Source organism: Schistocerca nitens, chromosome 9 (genome assembly GCF_023898315.1).
Source record: "Schistocerca nitens isolate TAMUIC-IGC-003100 chromosome 9, iqSchNite1.1, whole genome shotgun sequence".
NCBI lineage: Eukaryota > Metazoa > Arthropoda > Insecta > Orthoptera > Acrididae > Schistocerca > Schistocerca nitens.
In genome coordinates this window covers 347,974,183-348,000,746 of record NC_064622.1, presented here as the reverse complement: position 1 = coordinate 348,000,746, position 26,564 = coordinate 347,974,183, and positions in this window count along the sequence as shown.

Sequence of the window (26,564 nt, the reverse complement as noted above, 5' to 3'; positions counted from 1 at the left end):
ATGGTGTTCACATTTGCCACTTGAAGTAAAAATATGAAGCGCGATGATTTTTCTGTTATATAGTTATTGAGAAGCCACATCAGCCACTGTAATTTACGACGAGTTAGATAAGTAATTGAGGGTCACTGTAGACCATTTTGATAGTTTTCTCCTTTATGAAACTTAATTTAAACCTAGATTATAGATGTGATATGGCATAGGTCATCCTTTGATCCATTGTAGAACTTGGAAACCCATTCAGGGAATATTCGTTCACATTTTTGTTGAACGCAGTTGGTTTTTACCATCCTGTATTAAAACATTTCCTTTTATCAATAGTGCAATTTATAAACAATGCTTTGTGAGCAGAATAAAATTCCCAATGGTAAACTTAACTGCTTTTTCGACGTTATTTTACAAGCTAACTAAAAATAGGAAAGCCTTGAACCCCTTCCACTAAATTTAGTTAGTATTAAGATTCTTTTACAGGGAGTGCAGTGGAGCTGACGCTGAAATCATTACGTATTTGGTTATATCATCGCTAGTCTCACTGAACTCTTCTGAACTCTACATGTCATGTGTGGTCTGACGTCCCCTTACCAGCAACAGGTCCCAAGTTCAAACTAGTCAATTCCCTAAAAAACACGCTCAGAGCGTCGTTGCGCGAAAGTGGTAGGGAGATACGATATAGAACAACAGACACCACGCAGAATATTAGACTTTGAAACAGACAGTTGCCAACCAAAAGCCACTTGTTTTTGCACATCGTCCAGAACTACATTTATTCTTTTCCTATGTTTCAGGAATGTACTGTATTGACTGCAAAGTAACTGCAACAGAAGAACTTGATATTCGTTGCTTATTTCTTCTTTAAGCAGTCAGCTACACCTAGCAACGTAATCTCTCGCTGAATTAAGGCCGACAAATGAGAAACAGCTACACCTTCTAACGTACCCTCTACCAGAATACAAAGCTGACAAATGAGAACGATAAGTTGTTGTCAAAGGGAGCTCGGATTGTGCTAAATAGTTTAGTAAAACCGTCTGGTGGTGCTTATCGATGGAAACTAATTTTATTTTTTCTTCTTGTCTCAGGTACGTGTAAAATGGCCACCAGAATATTTTCGGAAACGTAAAAGAAGTTACTTGTGCGGGTTTCGTAATTACAGGAGTCGCATAATTTTGCAAGTAATACTAGTACACGGTATGACACACTAAACACCGCAAGAAATCGCTTTCGAAAGTACGTTCTATTTTGCCTCAAAAATCTGCAAAAGTAACAACTCTCTAAAACGATTAGATTGATCAATTTGATTGCAGCTTGTTTGTGAATGTCGGAACGTTACTCTTATGTTGTAGATTCAAAAGGGATTCAGTCCATATAAAATACTACAAAGCTGTTTGCGAATCTGATTTATGGGGAAAATTCATGAGACTCGTAAGTAAGCGCTATTTCACAAGAAACAACTGTCCTGTGGAAAAATGTATTGATGCTCCTGCTGTAAAAAATGTGCTTATACTTGCCCATTTTTCAGATGAGTGCAAAATAGTCTGCATGAGACGTGCGAATTAGAAAATGAACACTTTCTTGTGGATCACCGATTAAATACGCAGTTTATGCTCTCCAAAACACCTCCTACAAGGCCGCGCGATGAAGTGAAATGTGCAAATAAATCGGACTGGAAGGTAAGTCGTACAGAGAGGTGCCAATCGCCATTGGTGTTGCGCATAGTCCAGAATTACATTTATTCTTTTGCTATGTTTGTGATCAAATTTTGTAGAATTTTGTAAGACGTTTTATTTTCGAGTATAATGACTTTTCTGGAGACTAGAAATCTACTCTGTAGGAAACAGCATGGGTTTCGAAAATGACAATCGTGTGAAACCCAGTTCGCGCTATTCGTCCACGAGACTCAGAGGGCCATAGACACGGGTTCCCAGGTAGATGCCATGTTTCTTGACTTCCGCAAGGCGTTTGATACGGTTTCCCACAGTCGTTTAATGAACAAAGTAAGAGCATATGGACTATCAGACCAATTGTGTGATTGGATTGAAGAGTTCCTAGATAACAGAACGCAGCATGTCACTCTCAATGGAGAGAGGTCTTCCGAAGTAAGAGTGATTTCAGGTGTGCCGCAGGGGAGTGTCGTAGGACCGTTGCTATTCACAATATACATAAATGACCTTGTGGATAACATCGGAAGTTCACTGAGGCTTTTTGCGGGTGATCCTGTGATATATCGAGAGGTTGTAACAATGTAAAATTGTACTGAAATGCAAGAGGCTCTCCAACCAGCTCAGCAACTGGAAGCAGTTAATTCCATAAATTATCTGGGTGTAGGCATTAGGAGTGTTTAAAATGGAACGACCATATAAAATTAATCGTCGGTAAAGCAGATGCCAGACAGATTCACTGGAAGAATCCTAAGGTCCGAAAACAAAGGAAGTAGGTTACAGTACGCTTGTTCGCCCACTGCTTGAATACTGCTCAGCAGTGTGGGATCCGTACCAGATAGGGTTGATAGAAGAGAGAGAAGATCCAATGGAGAGCAGCGCGCTTCGTTACAGGATCATTTAGTAATCGCGAAAGCGCTACGGAGATGACAGATAAACTCCAGTGGAAGACTGCAGGAGAGACGCTCAGTAGCTCGGTACGGGCTTTTGGTGAAGTTTCGAGAACATACCTTCACCGAGGAGTCAAGCAGTATATTGCTCCCACCTACGCCTATCTCGCGAAGAGACCATGAGGATAAAATCAGAGAGATTACAGTCCACACAGAGGCATACCGACAATCCTTCTTTCCACGAACAATACGAGACAGGAATAGAAGGGAGAACCGACAGAGGTACTCAAGGTACCCTCCGCCACACACCGTCAGGTGACTTGCGGAGTATGAATGTAGATGTAGATGTAGATGCGTATTGAATTGACTGCAAAGTAACTGCAACACAAAAACATGATATTCGTTGCAAATTTCTTCTTTAAACAGTCTGCTACACCTTGTAACGTAACCTCTAGCAGAATACAAGGCTGACAAATGAGAAAGATAAGTTGTTATCCAAGGGAGTTTTGATTATGCTAAATAGTTTAGAAAAAACTTCTGGTGTTGGTAATCGATGGAAACTAATTTTATCTTTTCTTCATGTTTCAGATACGTGTATAATGTACACCGGAAGATTTTCGGCAACTTAAAAGAGGTTACTTCTGCTGGTTTCGTGATTAATGTGTCGCAAAATTGTACTAGTAATACTGGCACGCTGCAAGACAGATTAAACACCGCAAGAAATCGGACTCGTATGTACGTTCTACACTACTGGCCATTAAAATTGCTACACCAAGAAGAAATGCAGATAATAAACGAGTATTCATTGGACAAATATATTATACTAGAACTGACATGTGTTACATTTTCACTCAATTTGGGTGCATAGATCCTGAGAAATCAGTTCCCAGAACAACCACTTCGGGCCGTAATAACGGCCTTGATACGCCTGGGCATTGACTCAAACAGAGCTTGGATGGCGTGTACAGGTACAGCTGCCCATACAGCTTCCACACGATACCACAGTTCATCAAGAGTAGTGACTGGTGTATTGTGACGAGCCAGTTGCTCGGCCACCATTGACCAGACGTCTTCAGTTGGTGAGAGACCTGGAGATTGTGCTGGCCAGGGCAGCAGGCGAACGTTTTCTGAATCCAGAAAGGCCCGTACAGTACCTGCAACATGCGGTCGTGCATTATCCTGCTGAAATGTAGTGTTTCGCAGGGATCGAATGAAGGATAGAGCCACGAGTCTTAACACATCTGAAATGTAACGTCCACTGTTTAAAGTGCCGTCAATGAGAACAAGAGGTGACCGAGACGTGTAACCAATGGCACCCCAAACCAACACGCCGGGCGATACGCCAGTATGGCGATGACGAATACACGGTTCCAATGTGCGTTCACCGCGATGTCGCCAAACACGGATGCGACAATCATGATGCTGTAAACAGAACGTGGATACATTCAAAAAAACGACGTTTTGCCACTCGTGCGTCCAGGTTCGTCGTTGAGTACACCATCGCAGGCGCTCCTGTCTGTGTTGCAGCGTCAAGGGTAACCACAGCCATGGTCTCCGAGCTGATAGTCCATGCTGCTGAAAACGTCATCGAACTGTTCGTGCAGGTGGTTGTTGTCTTGCAAACGTCCCCATATGTTGACTCAGGGATCGAGACGTGGCTGCACCATCCTTTACAGCCATGCGGATAAGATGCCTGTCAACTCGACTGCTAGTGATACGAGGCCGTTGGGATCCAGCACGGCGTTCCGTATTACCCTCCTGAACCCACCGATTCCATATGCTGCTAACAGTCATTGGATCTCGACCAACGCGAGCAGCAATGTCGCGATAAGATAAACTGCAATCGCGAGAGGCTACAAACCGACCTTTATCAAAGTCGGAAACGTGAAGGTACGCATTTCTCCTCCTTACACGAGGCATCACAACAACGTTTCACCAGGCAACAGCGGTCAACTGCTGTTTGTGTATGATAAATCGGTTGGAAAGTTTCCTCATGTCAGCACGTTGTAGGTGTCACCACCGGCACCAACCTTCTGTGAATGCTGTGAAATGCTAATCATTTGTGTGGTGTCACCGCCAGACACCACACTTGCTAGGTGGTAGCTTTAAATCGGCCGCGGTCCATTAGTACATGTCGGACCCGCGTGTCGCCACTATCAGTGATCGCAGACCGAGCGCCACCACACGGCAGGTCTCGAGAGACTTACGAGCACTCGCCCCAAGTTGTACGGAAGACTTTGCTAGCGACTACACTGACGAAGCCGCGCTCCTTTGCCGAGCAGATAGTTAGAACAGCCTTCAGCTAAGTCCATGGCTACGACCTAGCAAGGCGCCATTTGTCTTACATAGCTTGTATCTAAAGAGTCTCACTTGTATCGTCAAGAGCGATGTACCACAAGGATGGATTAAAGTTAAGTATTCCAGAAGCTACGTACTTTTCTGTATAGCATTCATTACGTATCCTGTTTCAGACCTATCTCTAGCCTGCGTGAGTTTAACGCGTGCCTTTCGGCTACTTCCGAGTGGCGTGGTTGTCTTACTACGCCACAACAATTTGCATATCACAGCATCTTCCTGTCGGTTAAATTTCACGTCTGTAGCACGTCATCTTCGTGTTGTAGCAATTTTAATGGCCAGTAGTGTACTTTGCCTCAATAAGCCGCAAAAGTAACGTCAATCTGAAACGATTAGATTGATCAATTTGAATGCAGCATGTTTGTGAATGTCAGAACAACACATTGCTCCGATGTTGTTGACTGAAAAGGGATTTAAACCACATAAAATACTACAAAGCTCGTTGCGAAGCTGATTAACGGGTGAAAATACATTACACTCGTAGGTAAGCGCTATTTCACAAGAAATAACTGTCATGTAGAACAAGATTTTGATGCTCCTGCTGTAAAAATTTTTCTTATACTTGCCCATCTTTCAGATGGGTGCTAAATAGTCTGCATGAGACGTGCGAAGTAGGAAATGATCACTTTCTTGAGGATCATCAATCAAATACACAGTTAATACTCTCCAAAACACCTCCTACACGGCTGCGCGATGAAGTGAAATGTGCAAATAAATCGGACTGGAAGGTAAGTATTTATTCTCTGTATTAATACTCTCTGAATTGACTGCAAAGTAATTGGAACAAAAAACATTATGTCTTCAAAATACCTTCTATCATGCTGCAAAATCGAGTTAAAAGATGAATGAAAACGGACTGGGACGTAAGCCGCACTTCGTAACACATAGTTGTTAAGCAAATTAAATTAGTGGTGCTCATCGACAGGAAAATATTATTTTACTTGGTTTCAGATTTGAGCTGCGTTGACTGCATAGTATTGTCAACAGGGAAACATGTTTTTTTTGCTGAGTTAATGATTAAGAAGTCTGCTACAGCCCCTTAAAGTACCCTCTAGAAGAATGCAGGGCTGTCAGTATGGGAGGGATAAGTTATTAACCAATGTTTCGTGACTGATAGTTCAGTAAATCCGCTTGGTGTTGCGTATCCCGTAGATACTAATCTATCTTCTCTTCCATTTTTTAGATGCGTACGACATAGATACCAGCACATTTTTGAAATGCAAAGAAAAACTATTTCCATTGGTTTCGTAATTAAAAATGCAGCTAATTTTTCTTACAAGATACTAGCACACTGCAAGACATATGAAATCGTATTTGGTTGATTAAAAAGGGATTTAAAGCAGTTAAAATACTACCCAGCACATTGCGGGACACATTAATGAGGAAAAAGAATTGGATACGTGGGTAAGTCCTACTTCACAAGAAATAACTATCGTGTAAAACAAAGTTGTAATGCTCATACTCTAAAAATTAATTTTATCCCTGCTTGTGTTGCAGATGGGGACAAAATAGTCTATATGAGAAGTGCGAAGTAGAAAATTATTTAACATTAACTTATTTATAATTGGATTCGGAATTACCTTATTAACTATAATTCAATGATGACGAGAACCCAGCCTTGAAGACCATCGATAAAAAAACTCAGTTAATTTTTTAAAATATCTTGCCCTGCGCGATTGGTTGAAATCTCCTAGTAAAACGGACTGCACGTAAGTCGTACTTCGTGACACACATTTTCTTAGCAAATGCCATTGGTATCGCTCATCGCCCAGAAATTAATTTATTCTTTTGCTGTGTTTCATATGTGTGATGGATTGACTTCATAGTGTTTGTCAACGGGAAAACATGTTAGTGTTTGCGGATTTCCTGATTAAGAAGTCAGCTACAGCTTACAGCTTGGACGCTACCCTTGAACTGCTACCCCTGAAGAAACGTTATTACCGGGCAGTGGTCAACAGAAGATGCCAAAGAGGATGGCAATAGATAATCACTTTAGAGTACAACATCAATTCTGAGAAGAACAGCACACCACTTCTGAGCTGTGGTTGCCTGACTGACGTATCTGAAGATGCCGGTGAAGATATCAAGAGAAAATACTGACAGGGTATAACACCATAAATTGACGACACTACCCGACTAGCGTATCAAACAGATTTTCAAAGAATAGTGTCAATAAGCAATCTCAGCATAATACAATCTACCTTCTTAGTTGTGGAATCAGTGAAGGATTAGCGGTGTTAAAATATATTGCTGTACAATTGTGATGTCTCAAGATCAATATCGTAAATCAATCCACAACATATATGAAAACTTCTGAGTACACTACAGAGAATCTTTAGAGATGGATTCTCTAAACTAATGTATGTTCGTTGGGCCTATACTTTGGTAACAACTTCCTTCAGTAATGTAACACCACAGTTTTATTTAGGCCGTTAGTGTTGAAAAGAGTAGGCAACCTGTACGCGTACGTTATATGAAACAAAATTAATCTGACACCGACACATTGGACAAATAGTTTCTTTTCTTTTCAGGAGATGTCCAGCTCCGCCTCAATTCAACACCCAAATAAAAACTCACAACGTTGTAATTCCAAGTCGGCAAATCACAAATTCACAAATTACTGCCCTACTTATAACTTCCGCTCAAATAAATGCCAATATAGATACTAATGGGACTCTCAGTGCATAGACGCACAAAAGATTACGTACCCGAGTATTGCAATCTGTAAGTCATGTTGGCTTACGATAAAACAATCCTATGTCTGTGCCCTGTATTTGAAGAGGATTAATAAAAAAGGTATTTCTTTAGATAATAAAAGAAATCGTTATTTCCATCAGATTGTTAAATCAACGTTAAAGAAAATTAACGACACAAAAACGCCTATTTGTGATCAGCTGATCTGATAGACAAATGACCTTTCTGTGTGTGTTGTGCGTTGGCAAGGGCACTACCTCCGGAGGAGGTTGGTCCCTCAAGTGTGCGGGGTAGGTTTTCTTACTGGGGACACCATTTATTTAAAAAAAAAATGGGACACCTTGTATTCTTTTGGGGGCCTTTGGGCACTGTTTATTGGTCCTTGAGGCCCACAGTCTTGGTATTTTTACATATACTTATTGTTGCTTCGTTGTTCTGTTGTGACCTTTTCTATTGATTTACATCTTGGTCCTTAATTGTATTGTAATATGGATAGCGGAAATCTTATTTTGTGCCAAGGGGCTGGGTCTACAGTTGCTAATTCTTGTAATTGCTGTCTGGTAGGTCTGAGCCTTTCTATTTTTTCGATGAGTCTTCTTGTAGAGGTGTTGATTTGGTGTCCACTGTCGGCATGTTTAGTTCTTCGTGTATTCGATTTGTACTCGTCCACCATGGGGCGTTAAGAATGAGCTTTAAGCATCTGTTTTGAAGTGTCTGAAGTGGTTTCCTGTTGGTTTTACTGGTTATGCCCCACGACGAGCAGCCGTAGAGCATCATTGGTTGGACTATAGCTTTGTATATATTTAGTTTTGTTCTTTGAAACATTTCTTTGCTGGCCAGAAGAGGGTAAATTGCGTGGATGGTTTTTGATATGCGTTGTCGTTTTTGTTCTGTGTGTTGCTTGAATAACATTTTATTGTCTATTGTTACGCCAAGAGTATTTTACTGCTGTTGTCCATGGAATTAGCGTTCCGTTTAACTCGATTTGGTCGTGGATTTGTGGTCGACGGCGTGTAAATATGATGGCGACTGTCTTCTCTGGGTTTATTTTTATCTTGTTAAGTTTGGCCCATTTTTCTGTGTAGTCAACTTGTTTTTGTAGTCTATTTATTGTTGTTGGTAGTCGTCTGTGCGTTTCCAGAAGTGCTGTATCGCCTGCGAATTGCGCTGTTGTCGAGGTTTCTGTTTTCGGGATGTCGTTTACATACACGGTAAATAGGGTTGGCAAAAGTACCAAACCGTGCGGTATTCCTTCCTGTAGTACTTTGTGTGCTGATAGTTTGCTATCTATCTGTACAAAGCATCTCCGGTCGTGTAAAAATCTATCATTTTGATATAGCATTCAGGTATGTCGATCTGGTCTTTTAGTTTCGTGACTAGGTTGTCCTTCCATACTTTATCGTTTGCTTTCTCGACGTCTAGAAAAATTGCGGCTGTATACTTGGAGAGGTTCAGGTTTTTAGTAATATGTTCTGTAATACGGGGTACCTGGAGTTCTGCCGACAGTTTTTCTTGGAAGGCGAATTGTTCTTGTCGGATGATGTTGCCGTCAAGTAATGGTTGTCGAATTCTTGGGAGCAGGATGCGTTCCAGGAGCTTTGACATTGTTGGAAGTAGGCTTATCGGTCTGTAATTATATGGTTGTTTCAGGTCCTTTCCAGGTTTTGGGATAGGTACTATTTTGGAGATCTTCCATGCTTGTGGGAAATAATGGTTGATTAGACAGGCGTTGATGATTCTGGTCAGAAGGACTAAGGGCTTTCTAGGCAGGTTCTGGAGTTGAATGTTGGAGACGAGGTCCGGTCCAGGAGCGGAGTTTGTGCCGAGTCGGTTGGTAATTGTTTTTACTTCCGCAGGAGTGGTTAGTTCTGGTGGGTCGCGAGGTGGTGTCTGACGTATGTTCTGAGCTGTAGCTGTCACATGTTGATATTGGAGTATGTCAGGTTGTTCGTTTTCTTGAGGTTCTATTGTATTTTGTTGTTCGTAGGTAGCTGCAAACAGTTCTGCCTGGCTGAAGGCGTCGAAGATGAGGTTGTTGTTGTGCAGTAAGGCCGGTTTGTGTGTTTTTGTGCGTCGCAGGGTTTTAATTAGTTTCCAATCGTCTCTGTTTCGGAGTTGCAGGGTGCTCATTCGGTCTTCCCAGACTTGGGCTCTCCATTCTTGTACACGGTGATGTATTTGTTTTTGAGTCTGTTTAATTGTCTTCTGTCTTCCGGGCTGCGTGTTCGGAGCCATCGGCGTCTAGCTGCGTTTTTGAGGTACTTGAGATCTTGTATAAGCGGTGGCAGAGTGTGAACGTTTGTTTCAGGAAATATGTTTGTTGTAGATGCTTTCTTATAGGCTGTTTTAATTTTGTCTGTTAGAGAGCCGATGGCTTCTTCTATTTTTTGAGTAGTTGTTAGGTCTAGTGTGAGACGAATGTTATTATTTAGCCATCTCTGGAATTGGTCCCAATTTATTGTGCTTTTGTGTCGTGGGTGAGGCGGTTCTATTGCGTTACCGATGTGGCCAATTACAGGTAGATGGTCGGAGGTGAGATCTTGAAGGGTTCGGAGATGCAAGTCAGGATCGAGGTTCTTGGTTATGCAGATATCTAGGACGTCCGGTTGGTGGCGGTGATTGAATGGGATGTGGGTAATATCTTCAGGAGCGGAAATTGCAGCGTTCAGTCGTCCTTGTAGGTTATATAGTGTGTTTCCGCGTGCATTGTTCCGTCGGGCATTCCACGTGGTGTTTTTTGCATTTAAGTCGCCGGCCAGTAAGATTTTGTTGTTGTTATCAAATATTTGTAGCAAGTCATTTTCTTCGAATATTGCTCTGGGGCTGAGGTATGCGGCCACCAGGGTTATTTTTCCTTGTACTGTTTCTATTTTTACTATTGTGGCTTCTAATGATGTCATTTGTGGCGTAATTTCAGGATTGTGTCGTATATGTGAGCGAATAAAGATGGCCGTTCCGCCTCCCTGTAGGTTGGTTCGGTCTGTTCGGTGGCATACCATATTCCTGAGTTTAAAATATTGTGTTGGACGTAAATGTATTTCAGTAACAAATAGTATGTCGATCTTGTTTTCTTCTACGAATTCATTTAATAGGTCTTTTTTGTTGCGCAATCCCGAGGCGTTAAAGTTACAAAACCGTAGGTTTTGTTTCCTGGTAGGTCTAATTTCCATTGTCGGTACCAAAGAATTTCATTACTCCCCCGACAATTGCCATTATTTTTGATAGCATGTCTGGTGCAGTCATAAATTGCTGAAATGTGGTGGTGATGATTGATATGATGTTCGTCCACTGTGTGTTTTGCCAGAAGTTTTTGATATGGTTCAGGAAGTCGAGGAAGGAAGCAGGTCCAGTTGTTTGGTTTGAGGTTGAATTTGGTGCCTGTTGTGTCTGGGTTGTTGAGGGTGATTCCTGATTTGTCTGGAGATTTGCCCATGTTTTGCGTCCTCTGCGGCTGGCTTCAGCTGGAGTTGGCATTGGTGTGTTCATTATGGCTGGTTGAATTGTTGCTACTGCTGGGGTGGTGGTTCTTGGTCGTTGGGCTTGGTAAATGCGTATTGCTTTCTGGAATTCTTCGCAGCCGCGAAAGAACGCGGGGTGGCCATCTTGATTGCAGTTTACACAGTGTGATGTAGCATTTACTGTTAGGCTGCATTCTCTTGCTCTATGGGCGCCACCGCAGCGGACACAGCGAGTCGGCATAGAACAATAGTTTGCGGTGTGAAAGAAACCCTGACACTTTTTACATTGTGGTGGACCGTCTTTATTTTGATAAGATTCAGTTGTCACTTTCGTGTCAAGTATGTAGCGGACGTGGTAAATGGCGTCGTTTTCAGGTTTTCTGTCAAGTGCTACGCAGAAGACATCCATAGGTCTTAATTGTTTTGTATTATTGTCTCTTTTCTTGTATTGGTGAACGTTTCTTGGCTTGAAGTTAAGGTATCGTAATTCTTTGTCTACTTCTGCTTCTGTGACTGTTTCTGGTAAACCTTTTATCACTACTTTTAGGTGTCTTTCACTTTGCGGTTGATGAGTAAAGTTGCAAATCTTATGATGATGAAAGAAGTAGAGTGCTGTCCGTTGGTCTTTCATTGAGTCAAAGTGATACTTGATAGTGTCTCCTTTATAGATAGCCTGTATTGGTCCTTCCATGTGCTTTTTAAATGCTGCGTTGAGCGTTAGGTAGTGGCCTTTGTATTGGATAGTAATGGGCGGGATCCTTGGTTTCTTTGGGATGGCTTGAGGTGCGTTTGATGATGATGGAGTTGGTTGGTTTGCAGTTGCTGGATTTCTGGTACTATTGCTTCGTTGTGTTGGAGGTGAGAGAGGTTCAAATCGGTTTTCTGTTTGAATGGTGAATTGTTTGTACGGTGCTGTATCGTCTTCAGTGTTCTTCCGTTTTGCTGTTTTCCGTGGGGGAGGAGTTTGGAAATCCCCATCCCCATCGTCTTGTTCCATCTCTTCTTGCCCAGATAACTCAGATTCTGAAGAGCGGTAGTACTGTGAAATGTTGTCATCGTCGTGTGTTTGATTAGTGTCTTCATTGGTCGAGTTTTGCTCTGTGTCCTGTCGTGGTGCGTCGTGATTGGTTGGTTGGTTTTGGCGGGAAGTCGCCATGTTGTTGTCTTGTTGTGCCTGTTGTAGCTTCTGGATTTGTTGTCTGAGTGCATGTTCGACATCTGTTTCCTGTGTGTTAGTGGTGTTTGGCTCAGACCTACTCGCGAGGTCTACCTCAGCCCTATGGCTAGTTGTTTGCCTGGAAGGCCGCGGACGTACAGCTCGCGGGGGGCCGGCCTGCTCTCGGTCGGGCCCCTGCGTCTGAGGCCCTGGGTCTTCATCGTTCCCTTCGCTATCCATCCTATTCCCAGCTGTTCTGGGGAGGCTCTCCTGAGTCCTATTTCGCCCTGTCAACCTATCGACACGACAATTCCGCAATACGTTCACAACGGTGCGATGTAAAAACGCCGCCCCTTTGTGACCGTCACAATAATCCTCTATTATTCCACTCTCGAACAGCGCGAGAAAAACGAACACCTATATCTTTCTGTACAAGCACTTATAGCGTCCCCAGCGAAATAATAAGAAAAGATTTGTTGTTGTTGTGGTCTTCAGTCCTGAGACTGGTTTGATGCAGCTCTCCATGCTGCTCTATCCTGTGCAAGCTTCTTCATCTCCCAGTACCTATTGCAACCCACATCCTTCTGAATAGAAAAGATTTAAAAAACAGTATTTATAAAGAAGAGACATTTAAATATTGAATAATATACATTTTCCTCATGTACCCGTATTATAAAAATTTCTCTGTGTAAGTTTCGAGAGCAAAGAAATATAACAAAGTGATCTAAAGAGACGACAAGATACGCTCTTTTCTTAATTTTTTAGTCGTCTTCACTACTTCTCTTGTCTTGTTAGCGTGTAGACAGACATCTTGGGAGTGCTGGCAAATGTAAGCACATTTGTACTAATTAAGCAGATAATATACTCATTTAATATTATTGTTCACTTTTAATTTGTAAGAGGTGATTCCAATTTCATGTCCGCCTTCCTTGAATTAACCTGCATTCGAGCAATTTACAGTGCAACAACCGCAGCAACGACGCCATTACGTGGCGATATTAACTTATAAAATTTAGCGGAAGCGAAAAACTCGCCCGCTATTAACATAATATACATTTTCCCCACAGCCGCCCGACGCTGCAGAAAATACAGTACAACAGCCGAGAGCCAGAGCCAGGACTCCGACTGCAATAAAATGGTTAACGGAGGTAAGAAAAAATACTCTCGCGCGTGTGTGGGCCGCAATTGTAATTAATAACTAAAGATTTTTGCTTTAAAATGAACTGACTAGCCGAGGGAATTAATATGAAAAGTTTATTGGTTCAAAATGGTTCAAATGGCTCTGAGCACTATGCAACTTAACTTCTGAGGTCATCAGTCGCCTAGAACTTAGAACTACTTAAACCTAACTAACCTAAGGACATCACACACATCCATGCCCGAGGCAGGATTCGAACCTGCGACCGTAGCGAGCGCTCGGCTCCAGGCTGTAGCGCCTAGAAGCGCACGGCCACTCCGGCAGGCAAACGTTTATTCCATTGTTCAACTTATATGTTCATGCTTTAAGATTCAGTGAGTCTAACGTTCATTAACGTAAAAAATAATTTATACTGAAGATTAAATTGTTAAAAAAGGAGAACTTCACAGAAGCATTTAATTGTAAATCAGAATTAAATGAATTATCAGTTTCATTAAGGTCCACCACGTAAGTCGGCAACAATTAACGTTACCAATAAATAATATATTAAATTACGACGGCCGACGGACACGAGACTGTAATTTCCCTTATTTTATTATGATTTCTCCCTATGTAGGTCGGCGTCAACAAAATATTTTCGCATTCGGAGGCGAAAGTTGGTGATTTAAATTTCGTGAGAAGATTCCGCAGCAACGAAAATTGCCTTTGTTTTAATGGTGTCAGTTCCAAATCCTGCATCATGTCCGTAACTCTTTTTAGCGATAATACAAAACGTGTGGCTCTTCTTTGAACTTTCTCAATGTACTCCGTTAATCCTGTCTGGTAATGACCCTAAACCCCGCAGCAGTACTCCAAAAGAGAACGGACAAGTATACTGTAGGCTGTCTCTTTAGTAGATCTGTTACATTTTCTAAGTGTTCTGCCAATAGAACGCAGTCTTTGGTTTGTCTTCCCCACAACATCATCTATGTGTTCTTTCCAATTTAAATTGTTCGTAATTATAATTACCAGGTATTTAGTACAATTAACGGCCTTTAGATCGGACTGATTTATCGTGTAACCGAAGTTTAACGGATTGGTTTCAGCACTCATGTGGATGACCTCACACTTTCATTATTTAGGGTCATTTGCACATTTTCGCCCATTCAGATATCTTTTTGAATCGTGCTTGCTAGAACTGACAACAGTGCCGTCGCTATTATCTCAAATGTATGCTTCGTCCAGCACTAAAGAAAAGATGCAATCAGCATAGGGCTAGATTTAGACTTCCCGATCAGCAGGAGCCACGTCTTTGCTGTCTTCGTCATATTTTTGGCACCATTTCACTTCGGCTGAAAGCGACATTGCAATTTGATCCATATACAGACAGAATTTAATGATGGATCTGTGTGCATTTTAGACATTTCCGGAAAGAATGATACTATGAAGCGTACTTCGACTTCGGGCTAAGTTTCCAGCTGCTGCTCTTTAAGGAGGACATTAATTATTGAAACGTTGCCGAAAGGAGTACATTAATGGTAAAAAAAACTTTGAAAAATTAAAGGTCTTTGGGAACATAAATTCTCATTGTCAGTAACAGGCTGAAACTCTTCAGACCATCCTCATATACCCGCCCACAAGCTGACACTTGTTACATCTCTAAGGAGTGTAACGCGTTTGCTCTTACAGGTGTGATGCACCTGGTGTTTTTGAGACGAACAGGAGTCTCCTTTCCTCTAGAAACAGCTGTCATTATAGGTGTTTGGATTTTGTGCAAACAACAGCTGGAGAACACCGAGGATTTATTTCAATTGGGCATTATGATGCATCTATTCTTAGCACCACGGTAGAGTTACGTCTGCGGGAAAGCCTAACGTATACTCTCTTCTATGCGCCACTATTGTTGTGCAGTGGTATTAGCGTGGGGCCACATGCGTACTTTCTGAAATACCTGAGTATCTAGTTTGCTGATTTTAAAGAAAAAAGCTTCGCCATATAAAATTGAAGGCTACTATGTTCTATTTGATTTACATGGCCACCTATGAAAAATTATGCCATCCAAGTAGCGGCCATTCTCTCGAGTACTATTTTACACTCCTCGTGGGCCAACAGGCGTTAATAATTCGAGCTCACCTCTTATTAATCCTTCAGAAAGTCTTCTGTTGTTCTGGAGCCTATAAATCATCGTAGGATTGTTTTGTGGCTTGGAGTTAAAAGATTAAAATGGCAACGAGATATCCTTCATGTAGCAACGACAGAATTTAGGACAAAGGTGTGGTAAGCGAACACAAGGTACTCTATCGGCCACTCTGGAGCATCCGCTGTCAAGGGGTCAAGTTTATGCTTTTATAAAAGCAGACGATGACGCTGGACGAATAAGAAACTAGATTTTTCGAAATTTTTTTTTCACGTTGAATTAATGCGGCGTCTCAATAGGAATATGATAAGACATTCTGCCTACTACATGTAGACGCATGATGCGTTGACTGTAAAAACATGCATGTAACGGAACACTGAAACACAGAAGGAGATGGGAGCTATCTGACTGATTCGTTGCTGTTGTACCCTCTCCTCCCCTTGTCTCCTTCGTAGTCGTCGTCGGTAGTGGTTGTGGTTTGTTTGGTTCTTTCTTCTTTACACGCTCGGCAAATCCTCAGGATCGTATGTTCGAGGAAGTGGGGAAGGGGAAATCTTACTATCTATTCGAAATCATGATATACAACAAAACATTAAGAACTTCCAATTTATAGCCTTCGTCCGAGTACGGCAGGAAACGAAAAAAAATAAGTGTCACTGTTTTGACAAGTGATAACATCGATATCAAATTGTAGTTTCTACAGTTGGTCGTCTACTGAAACGAGACGTAACACATGAATTGTCTTTTCATGTAACTGTAGTTCATTGAGGTCCCGATTTCGCTAAAAAAAAAAAAAACACATTCATTCGGAATTCAATCATAATGCCAATTTTTATAGTGTTCGCCTGTGTGTGTATGGGATTTTCAACTTATAGCTCCGTTCCAGCCACACGTAACCAAAGACTGTTGATACGTTGCTATGCAACCATACAATCAAATCTAATTCCCGAAATTTCTTTTCTCTCGCGAATTATCTTTCGTAATAGTTAATTAAAAGTCAGTTCAGAATCATATGCTTTCTCGAAACAACTTCCGATCTAATTATCATCGGTAATAATTCTTCGTTTTAAGCGAAGTCTACATTGATTCTGTGCTGTAGCGCGATCCCTTGTAACATGGATCGCACCTCGTCCCTCACTGATGAAGTCCGCAAGATGTGACCTTTATTTGGACAGCTAGCGTATTTCTTTTTGTTTCCCTCTCTCTCTTCCTTTTACCACTCAAAGGGCTCAATAATTAATTAGAATTGCCCTCTACGCAATCAATTAGGACCAAAACACGAAATTCACTTATCGCGCACCAGAGTAACTTGATAGAGTGCTAACATCTCTCTCTTTATCAAACTTCCGCATTGTCAGGTCTATGTCAGATTACTATTATATCACTGTGAATACTATATAATAGTCATATGATTTTTGATCATATCATATACAATTATTTCAATAGCTTTCCAAATTAATAATCAAATTAAAAACCACAAATATTAGTATCGGGGTACATACAATGCGTTTCGATATATCAAAAAAAATTTCGATTCAGCGTGACATCACGCATTAACGCAGTCTGTTACTCTACCAACCCAACATGACACTACGTATTTCTCGGAATCGAAACTTCGCTTTTAAATTACTTTCGGAGCATTTCTTACTTTTACCACGATTGACACCTTATGTGAGATTACACTGTGTATACTGAGGACGACGCTCTCTGCTGTCCTTCATAGTATGCTTTGTCTCTGCTCTTGCTGTGGGTATGACGTGTGTTCTCAGTATCTCCGGTAGTAAGTATTGCGACTTCCCATACTACTGCAGCGGGCCCACTTCGTGAATATTTAGGTGGAATGTCGATTACCTCGTTCGCTATATTTATCAGGATCTCTCTAGCTTTACTATCATTTAGCGAGTGCGCTTTCACTTCAGATTCATAGCCTTAGAATATTCTAGTACAGACGTTTGAGTTCCATCCTGAGAACACGAGGAACTTCTAGTACAATCGCACTGATTAATTCATGTTCAGAAGAAGAAGAATAATCCTCATAAAGCTTATGCCTTAAATTTCTCACATTCATTATTTTGAGGCTCGTGGATGCAACTAGAATCTCTTATTGATCGTGTAATATATGTACGTTAATTGTGAAATAACGCCTCCCGTGACTCGGTAGAAATAATTAATAATTTATGTCAAAGGAAAATGCGTTAACTGCAGCGATCATGTAACGCTGATGGTCTGAGTGTTAATGACAAGCTTACTGTGATCGGCGCAGCATTAACGTCTCTGTTACTACTATAAATTACGATGTGTGACCGATTTTGGGCTCCCTATTGTTCTAGCGCTTTTCTGTTAGCCTCTCGAACTATCAGATTCTATCTTGTCAGACATTTTTCTCTAGTAAGCTCTATTTCTTAATTTGTCTTATAACGTATTATTCATCCCAATTACAGCGATATTATTATTTCCGACAATATTTCGCTCTGCTAATGAGCATTCTAATTTCTAAACAGGAAATATTAAACTTTGTTAACAATAACTAATATTCACCGTAACATGGCAAATTTCATTGTGTTTTTTTGCAGAAGATGTCTGCCATGAAACTGTACGAAACAGTTTTTCCAAATAATAACCTGAACTGTCGTAAAAAAAAGGGGGGGGTTACAAAATTATTTAGTAGTTAGATTTCCAGAGTCTCAGATATTCTATATTTCATCATGAGTCGTCGCCACTTCTGGACACTAATAGGAAAAAAATACTTTTCTTTCCAAAGTTTTACCCTGCTCTTTAAAAGCTAGCCATCATACAAACCAAAACGATATATTTACCGCTGAATGACTTCTTCCAGAACTTTGCTACAGAAACTACGAAAGGTAAATCTCATGTTGCTAACTTAACTTATAAAAGATATTATTTACTGTCAATAGAAGTCATCTCAATTATAAAATACTCTCTCTATTCAACAAGATTGAACATTCTTTCATGTAATATAAATAGAAAATTGTATTTAAATGGCGCCCAACGTGGGGCCATGATCTATAGTATATATTACAGTTTTGTGAAAATCAAATTTCTCTATGTCTAACATGAAAATTTTATTCTTTTTCATACTTCAATCTTATGTAGTCCATTACGAGCTGATGTAATCATCAGTTCCATATATTCAAAGCCAAAAAGAAATGAATAAGGTAAAATCACACAAATGATCTTTTATTTTTGCTCTTTTTCAAGTTCTTAGTTTTTTCTGCAGAAAAAATTTCCTTTGATGCTCAGTAGAAGTCATATCGTAGTTATAAGTAGTATTAATCAGTGAATTTTGGAAGGGAATGCTACGGGAGCCGGCCGCGTTGGTCTCGCGGTTCTAGGCGCGCAGTCCGGAACCGCGCGACTACTACGGTCGCAGGTTCGAATCCTGCCTCGGGCATGGATGTGTGTGATGTCCTTAGGTTAGTTAGGTTTAACTAGTTCTAAGTTCTAGGGGACTGATGACCACAGCTGTTAAGTCCCATAGTGCTCAGAGCCATTTTGCTACGGGAAATCAAATTTTTCAAAACCGACGCAAGATTGGTTTTTCGTGTGTAAAAGGGAACACGAAGTGGCCGATTTGGCCGAGCACTGAAAAATGAACGTCGCATCGAGGAATACTAATTTATTCAGTCTTGTGAATTTTTATTTCTGTAATTATTTTGAGTTAATATTAAAAGCAAATGTGCGCCTGAAGATTTTTCTAACTTTGGATAATTTTTGGTTATGGTAAAAGTAGGAAAGACAGATAGTTTTCCCCACCAGCTAATATTGATAGCGAAGCAGAAAATAATAATGATTCTTTAATGAATCTGAACTTTGACCCATTAGAAAACCCACTACTTGATCCGAACATGGCAGCGAATTTAGAAAACGCGCAACCAAATGCCGACGATAATGTAGGCGCCGAGCAGAGCGAACGACAGACAGAAAAAGACGCAATCTCAGCAATAACGGATGCAAGTATTTCGCTCGGCCCGCTTACCGCTTTCGGCCAAGCGGTTCTAGGCGCTACAGTCTGGAACCGCGCGACCGCTACGACCGCAGGTTCGAATCTTGCCTCCGGCATGGATGTGTGTGATGTCCTTGGGTTAGTTAAGTTTAAGTAGTTCTAATTTCTAGGGGACTGATGACCTCAGAAGTTAAGTCCCATAGTGCTCAGAGCCATTTTGAAATGCGTGATCGCAAGCGCGACCGCAAGCAGGAAAAACGCGGTCGCGAAATTAAAGCTGAACTAGGCACAATTAAATCCAAGCTAATTACATGAAGGCAGCTTACGTTCCAATTTTAAATCAAGTCACGAAACTTGAAACTGACGTGAGCGAGTTGAAAACCTCTCACGATGAAGTAAAGACGAATGTGGAAACTTTAATTTCGGCAGTCGTCAACATTAAGCTCAACGACCAGAAAATCCTGGAGGAACAATTAGAAAGTCACAGAAAACAATTAAATAAAGGCATATTCAATTGGATAGCGGACAAGGAATCTGAAACTGATTCAAAAATAAATGAATCAATAACCAATTCTGTGCAGCGCGTACGCGCAGAGATGTGTTCGGCGCAGAAGCAAATTACGACGAAGTACGAAATGTACATTCCGATAAAAAAGACACCGACGAAGAAAATCCTATGTGGAAGCAAGAGATAAGCACCCGCACAAGAAACCTGAAAAGGGTTATGTCAACTGATACCAGATCGGAAAATGATTTTCCATCACATGGTGAAAATCCTATCATTGACATTAAACCCACTTACGGGAATGAAAAAATACTTCAACCACCCGATATAACGCCCGTCCAAGCTAAACACGAAAATGAACCGTGTGCTAGCAGCACTAAGACAGAACAAAGTTTGTTGAAACATCGTCATTTCCAAACTTTTTCCGAAGACAAGAAGTCGGTCCACCCCACTGTCTTCATACGAGCTTTCATGAACATCTTACCAAGATGTTGGACGGAGTATCAGAAGATACAGTTCGTTATGTCTTACATCACAGGTGATGGCAGCTTTGTGGGTGAGCGAAACATCAGAAATATGTGACACATTAGCAGATTTTTGAAAGAGCGTTTCTTTCTAAACATTGGTCTGAGGGTATTCAGGAACGATTGCGCAAAGAGGTGTATTCGCCCGAATTGTACAACCCGCGTAAGGGAAGCTTGCGGAAATACTTCGAAAGATATATTGCGAAGACGAGGTATTGGTCGGAGGCAATCTCTCACAAAGAAGTGCTCCGCGTACTGAAGGCAAAACTTCCTATCCACCTAAGAGAAAAGTTGACTAATGTACCGGATGAGGACTTGGAACAGTTCCTGTCCGTGACCGACTCACTCGATCTCATCCAAGAAGACGCTAAGTTGTATCAGGCTTATTCCAACAACTGCAATAACTATAACAATGGTGATAACATTAACGTCAGTGACGGTAACAAACAACACCGGAGTGGAAAGAACCAGTACGCAGAAGTGAACGCGGCTACCTAGAGTCAAAATAACCACTCAGCAAATGAACCAAACACGACTTACGGAAATAATAAGTGGAATCATAACAAAGGTAATCCGGCAAATGGTTCCAATAGAAAACGGATGGATGGTAGCGGAAATGGCTACAATGATTCCAACCACGATAGGAAAACACCATGGAAAAAACAATCGGGAAATTCCTGGAATAATAGCAGTAATGTACCGATCCAGCAAGGTGCAAATGACAGGAACAAAAGTAGTCAGCGAAATCCTAATCACGGAAATGGTTGGCCTAACCAGCAACCGATTTTATGGTTTGGGAATCCAACGCAAAGCATGATGCAAGCCATGCCTGTTATTCCGAACCCAAACAGTGGCAATAGCAATGTCAACAGCTGCCCTAGAACGAATCGCGTATGCGAAGTCGTAGAGCAGGATACCAACCCACACCAGTTAAACTACGTAGAACCGACCGTTCTAAACAGCCTTTCTAGTGCGGTCGTATTCCAAAGTGGAGGCAACTTCATATCTGACCTGAACACATTGAGATACAACGACGGTGTGGATATCAGGGAAGAACTTTTGCAAGAGCCGAACACATGCAAACATACGGAAGATTATGTTGTGCAAGCTGCGACGAGAGTTTTGATAAACGATACCAGTGTGGAACTACACTCCTGGAAATTGAAATAAGAACACCGTGAATTCATTGTCCCAGGAAGGGGAAACTTTATTGACACATTCCTGGGTCAGATACATCACATGATCACACTGACAGAACCACAGGCACATAGACACAGGCAACAGAGCATGCACAATGTCGGCACTAGTACAGTGTATATCCACCTTTCGCAGCAATGCAGGCTGCTATTCTCCCATGGAGACGATCGTAGAGATGCTGGATGTAGTCCTGTGGAACGGCTTGCCATGCCATTTCCACCTGGCGCCTCAGTTGGACCAGCGTTCGTGCTGGACGTGCAGACCGCGTGAGACGACGCTTCATCCAGTCCCAAACATGCTCAATGGGGGACAGATCCGGAGATCTTGCTGGCCAGGGTAGTTGACTTACACCTTCTAGAGCACGTTGGGTGGCACGGGATACATGCGGACGTGCATTGTCCTGTTGGAACAGCAAGTTCCCTTGCCGGTCTAGGAATGGTAGAACGATGGGTTCGATGACGGTTTGCATGTACCGTGCACTATTCAGTGTCCCCTCGACGATCACCAGTGGTGTACGGCCAGTGTAGGAGATCGCTCCCCACACCATGATGCCGGGTGTTGGCCCTGTGTGCCTCGGTCGTATGCAGTCCTGATTGTGGCGCTCACCTGCACAGCGCCAAACACGCATACGACCATCATTGGCACCAAGGCAGAAGCGACTCTCATCGCTGAAGACGACACGTCTCCATTCGTCCCTCCATTCACGCCTGTCGCGACACCACTGGAGGAGGGCTGCACGATGTTGGGGCGTGAGCGGAAGACGGCCTAACGGTGTGCGGGACCGTAGCCCAGCTTCATGGAGACGGTTGCGAATGGTCCTCGCCGATACCCCAGGAGCAACAGTGTCCCTAATTTGCTGGGAAGTGGCGGTGCGGTCCCCTACGGCACTGCGTAGGATCCTACGGTCTTGGCGTGCATCCGTGCGTCGCTGCGGTCCGGTCCCAGGTCGACGGGCACGTGCACCTTCCGCCGACCACTGGCGACAACATCGATGTACTGTAGAGACCTCACGCCCCACGTGTTGAGCAATTCGGCGGTACGTCCACCCGGCCTCCCGCATGCCCACTATACGCCCTCGCTCAAAGTCCGTCAACTGCACATACGGTTCACGTCCATGCTATCGCGGCATGCTACCAGTGTTAAAGACTGCGATGGAGCTCCGTATGCCACGGCAAACTGGCTGACACTGACGACGGCGGTGCACAAATGCTGCGCAGCTAGCGCCATTCGACGGCCAACACCGCGGTTCCTGGTGTGTCCGCTGTGCCGTGCGTGTGATCATTGCTTGTACAGCCCTCTCGCAGTGTCCGGAGCAAGTATGGTGGGTCTGACACACCGGTGTCAATGTGTTCTTTTTTCCATTTCCAGGAGTGTATAATAGACACAGGAGCAAAAAATGGCTCTGAGCACTATGGGACTTAACATCTGTGGTCATCAGTCCCCTAGAACTTAGAACTACTTAAACCTAACTAACCTAAGGACATCACACACATCCATGCCCGAGGCAGGATTCGAACCTGCGACCGTAGCAGTCTCGCAGTTCCGGACTGAGCGCCTAGAACCGCGAGACCACCGCGGCCGGCTAGACACAGGAGCAACAACCAGTGTCATGAACTACGCATTATACAACGAAGTAAATCGCATAAGGAGACTTCCTGTTCTGCCTGTGCAAAACTGCCGCGTTCCTGGTGCATTAGGTGCAACTACACAGTGTGTGAACAACAGGTGCAGGCCGATTTGATAGTAGAAGACGAGCATATACAATGCCACTTCTTACTCATAAAAAATTTGTCGGTTTCCTGCATTCTTGGCTGCGATTTTCTGAGTAGTAGGGACGCAATGGTCGACCTACAGGCGGGACAAATGGTGGTAAAAGAATTGCACTGCAGCTCACTAAAACTTCGAGCGTCCACAACAGATACTGTCGTAACGTTGTTATAAAATTAGTGGGTCCACGCATACTACATATTGCGGAACAATTTGAGAAGACAGAATTCCTGCACTCAAATGATTCAGTAATCTTGCCAGTATCAAAGCTAAAGTATCAGAATCATCCTATCTGGAAAACATACAGAAGGAAGATCTGGCGAATCTCATTCAGGAGTACGCTAATGTTTTTGCAGATAAACCTGGCGTAATAAAAAACTTTGAGAATGGCATGGAAGTTGCCCCATATGAGACATTTTGCAGAACATCGTACGCCGTACCATGGACTAAAAAGAAGGCTGTAAAGGCGGAAATTCGTCAGATGTTAGTGGGGAATCATAGAACCCTCATACATCACCTCATTTTTGTGATGTGTATATAGTGTACATAGCTAACGAACTGTATGTTAATAATGCATTCTATTTTTCAGCACTTAGATTTTAAGTTTGTATTTTTCGAATAGAGTGAAATTTTTACTACTTAGAGAAGTGATAAATCATTTAACAAACCAAGTCATTTTATTCAGGTTCTTGACAAGATTTGTATAGGCATTACTTGTCCGTTTTACATAAAGATAAACTTAGAAGTTAAAGAAAGGAATACATAGATCTTTTTCTTTTCTTTCAAAATCAGTTACTAGTACTTAAAGAGTTTTGATGATTCTGATGAACGTTTTCATTTTCTATAGCCATTTAAAAGTAGATTCCCAATTTATGGTGTTGTAAAGTTGTATGTTTCATATTTGTCTTAGCGCAGGGAAGTCCCCACGGAGAATCTAAGGAAATGACTCCCTTTTCACTTATCAGAATATACATGCTTCACATGTGTACGTGATAGCCAGTTAGCTTTTCCTTTTTTTTGTTTTTGCTTTCCGCCAGTAGGTATAACGCTGCGAGATTTTTTCTTCCCTTGGCTGAGCAATAGAAACTTCACTTGTGCGAGTAAAGTTATACTTTCTCGCGTAAATATGTAAATGAGTGTAAATCCCAAATGACTGAATTTTGTAAACCTCTTGTGTGAAATTCATGCTAATTCTGGACAGTAATGATGATCTAACGATCAGCATTTGTTGCTGTGGTTGCTGTGATACTTAACGATGAGACCTCCATTGTGTGTGTAAATTTTGTGCACAGCAGAGAACTTTCACGTGGACTGTGTTAACTAAACTTTCAGTGGAACTTATATGGGACAATTCACGGTGAATACTTCAATAGAGACTACCACCATAAAGCATGTTGGCGTATTTTCCTATGGACAAAAGTTGTGATTCTCTGAGAACTTTACAACAAGGCAAAGTTTATCACAACTAACTGTGTATTGCGTTATAAAGAGTTTTAGACTTGTGAACAGTGTAATCACGCTTGGTTTTGTATGGTAACATTTCTCCATACATTGCTACGTCTAAATTGTGTGAAGTGCTTGTTTCAGTGAGCAAAGACTGTGTGAAAACAGATATTGATCTCTGAACCGTGTACGTTAGTGTGACGAACCGGAGACAAGTATAATCATAGGACAGAATCCGTACCGGAAATGCAATTTCGATCTACTTGTGAAAGACTGTGTTTCGTAAGTGCATCGGAATTCTGAGTCGACGTTTTTGCTTCGGCATGAACATTCACATATCAGCCGCAGTGTGCATCGAGAGAACCATTATTGACAAATTACCTCAGCGGCGCGCGGAGCAAACCAATATCCGCCGAACCGCATGTAGTGTAGCTCCGTGCGTGACGTCTATCTGTCGCGCCCCGCGTAACTTAGCACAGCGAGGATGACAAAGTTCAGGATTCTGGATTTGTTTAACCACCTGACTTAACCTTACAGGACACTAAAGGCAGCTGTACACGAGGCCAGTACTAGCGTCCACTATAACTGGCCAGTAATGGCTGGCACCATTTATCGTTCCAGTGGCCTTGTGTGTAGGGGTAATGGCGCCTTCAGTGGCCAGTAGCGAGTGGTGGCCACTAAAGTCAAACATGTTTGATTTTTGTGGCTGGTGACGCGGCCAGTAGCAGATCACGTGACCTCCTGGCCGTCATAACTGGACGGATCTTACGTGCAGTGGCTGCCATCGTGTGAGGAGCTGTGCCGTTGATTCTGAGCTTAGATCAAGTGGTTCCCCCCATGAACCATGGACCTTGCCGTTGGTGGGGAGGCTTGCGTGCCTCAGCGATACAGATGGCCATACCGTAGGTGCAACCACAACGGAGGGGTATCTGTTGAGAGGCCAGACAAACATGTGGTTCCTGAAGAGGGGCAGCAGCCTTTTCAGTAGTTGCAGGGGCAACAGTCTGGATGATTGACTGATCTGGCCTTGTAACATTAACCAAAACGGCCTTGCTGTGCTGGTACTGCGAACGGCTGAAAGCAAGGGGAAACTACAGCCGTAATTTTTCCTGAGGACATGCAGCTTTACTGTATGATTAAATGATGATGGCGTCCTCTTGGGTAAAATATTCCGGAGGTAAAATAGTCCCCCATTCGGATCTCCGGGCGGGGACTACTCAAGAGGACGTCGTTATCAGGAGAAAGAAAACTGGCATTCTACGGATCGGAGCGTGGAATGTCGGATCCCTTAAATGGGCAGGTAGGTTAGAAAATTTAAAAAGGGAAATGGATAGGTTAAAGTTAGATATAGTGGGAATTAGTGAAGTTAGGTGGCAGGAGGAACAAGACTTTTGGTCAGGTGATTACAGGGTTATAAATACAAAATCAAATAGGGGTAATGCAGGAGTAGGTTTAATAATGAATAAAAAAAATAGGAGTGTGGGTTAGCTACTACAAACAGCATAGTGAACGCATTATTGTGGCCAAGATAGACACAAAGCCCATGCCTACTACAGTAGTACAAGTTTATATGCCAACTAGCTCCGCAGATGATGAAGAAATTGATGAAATGTATGACGAGATAAAAGAAATTATTCAGGTAGTGAAGGGAGACGAAAATTTAATAGTCATGGGTGACTGGAATTCGTCAGTAGGAAAAGGGAGA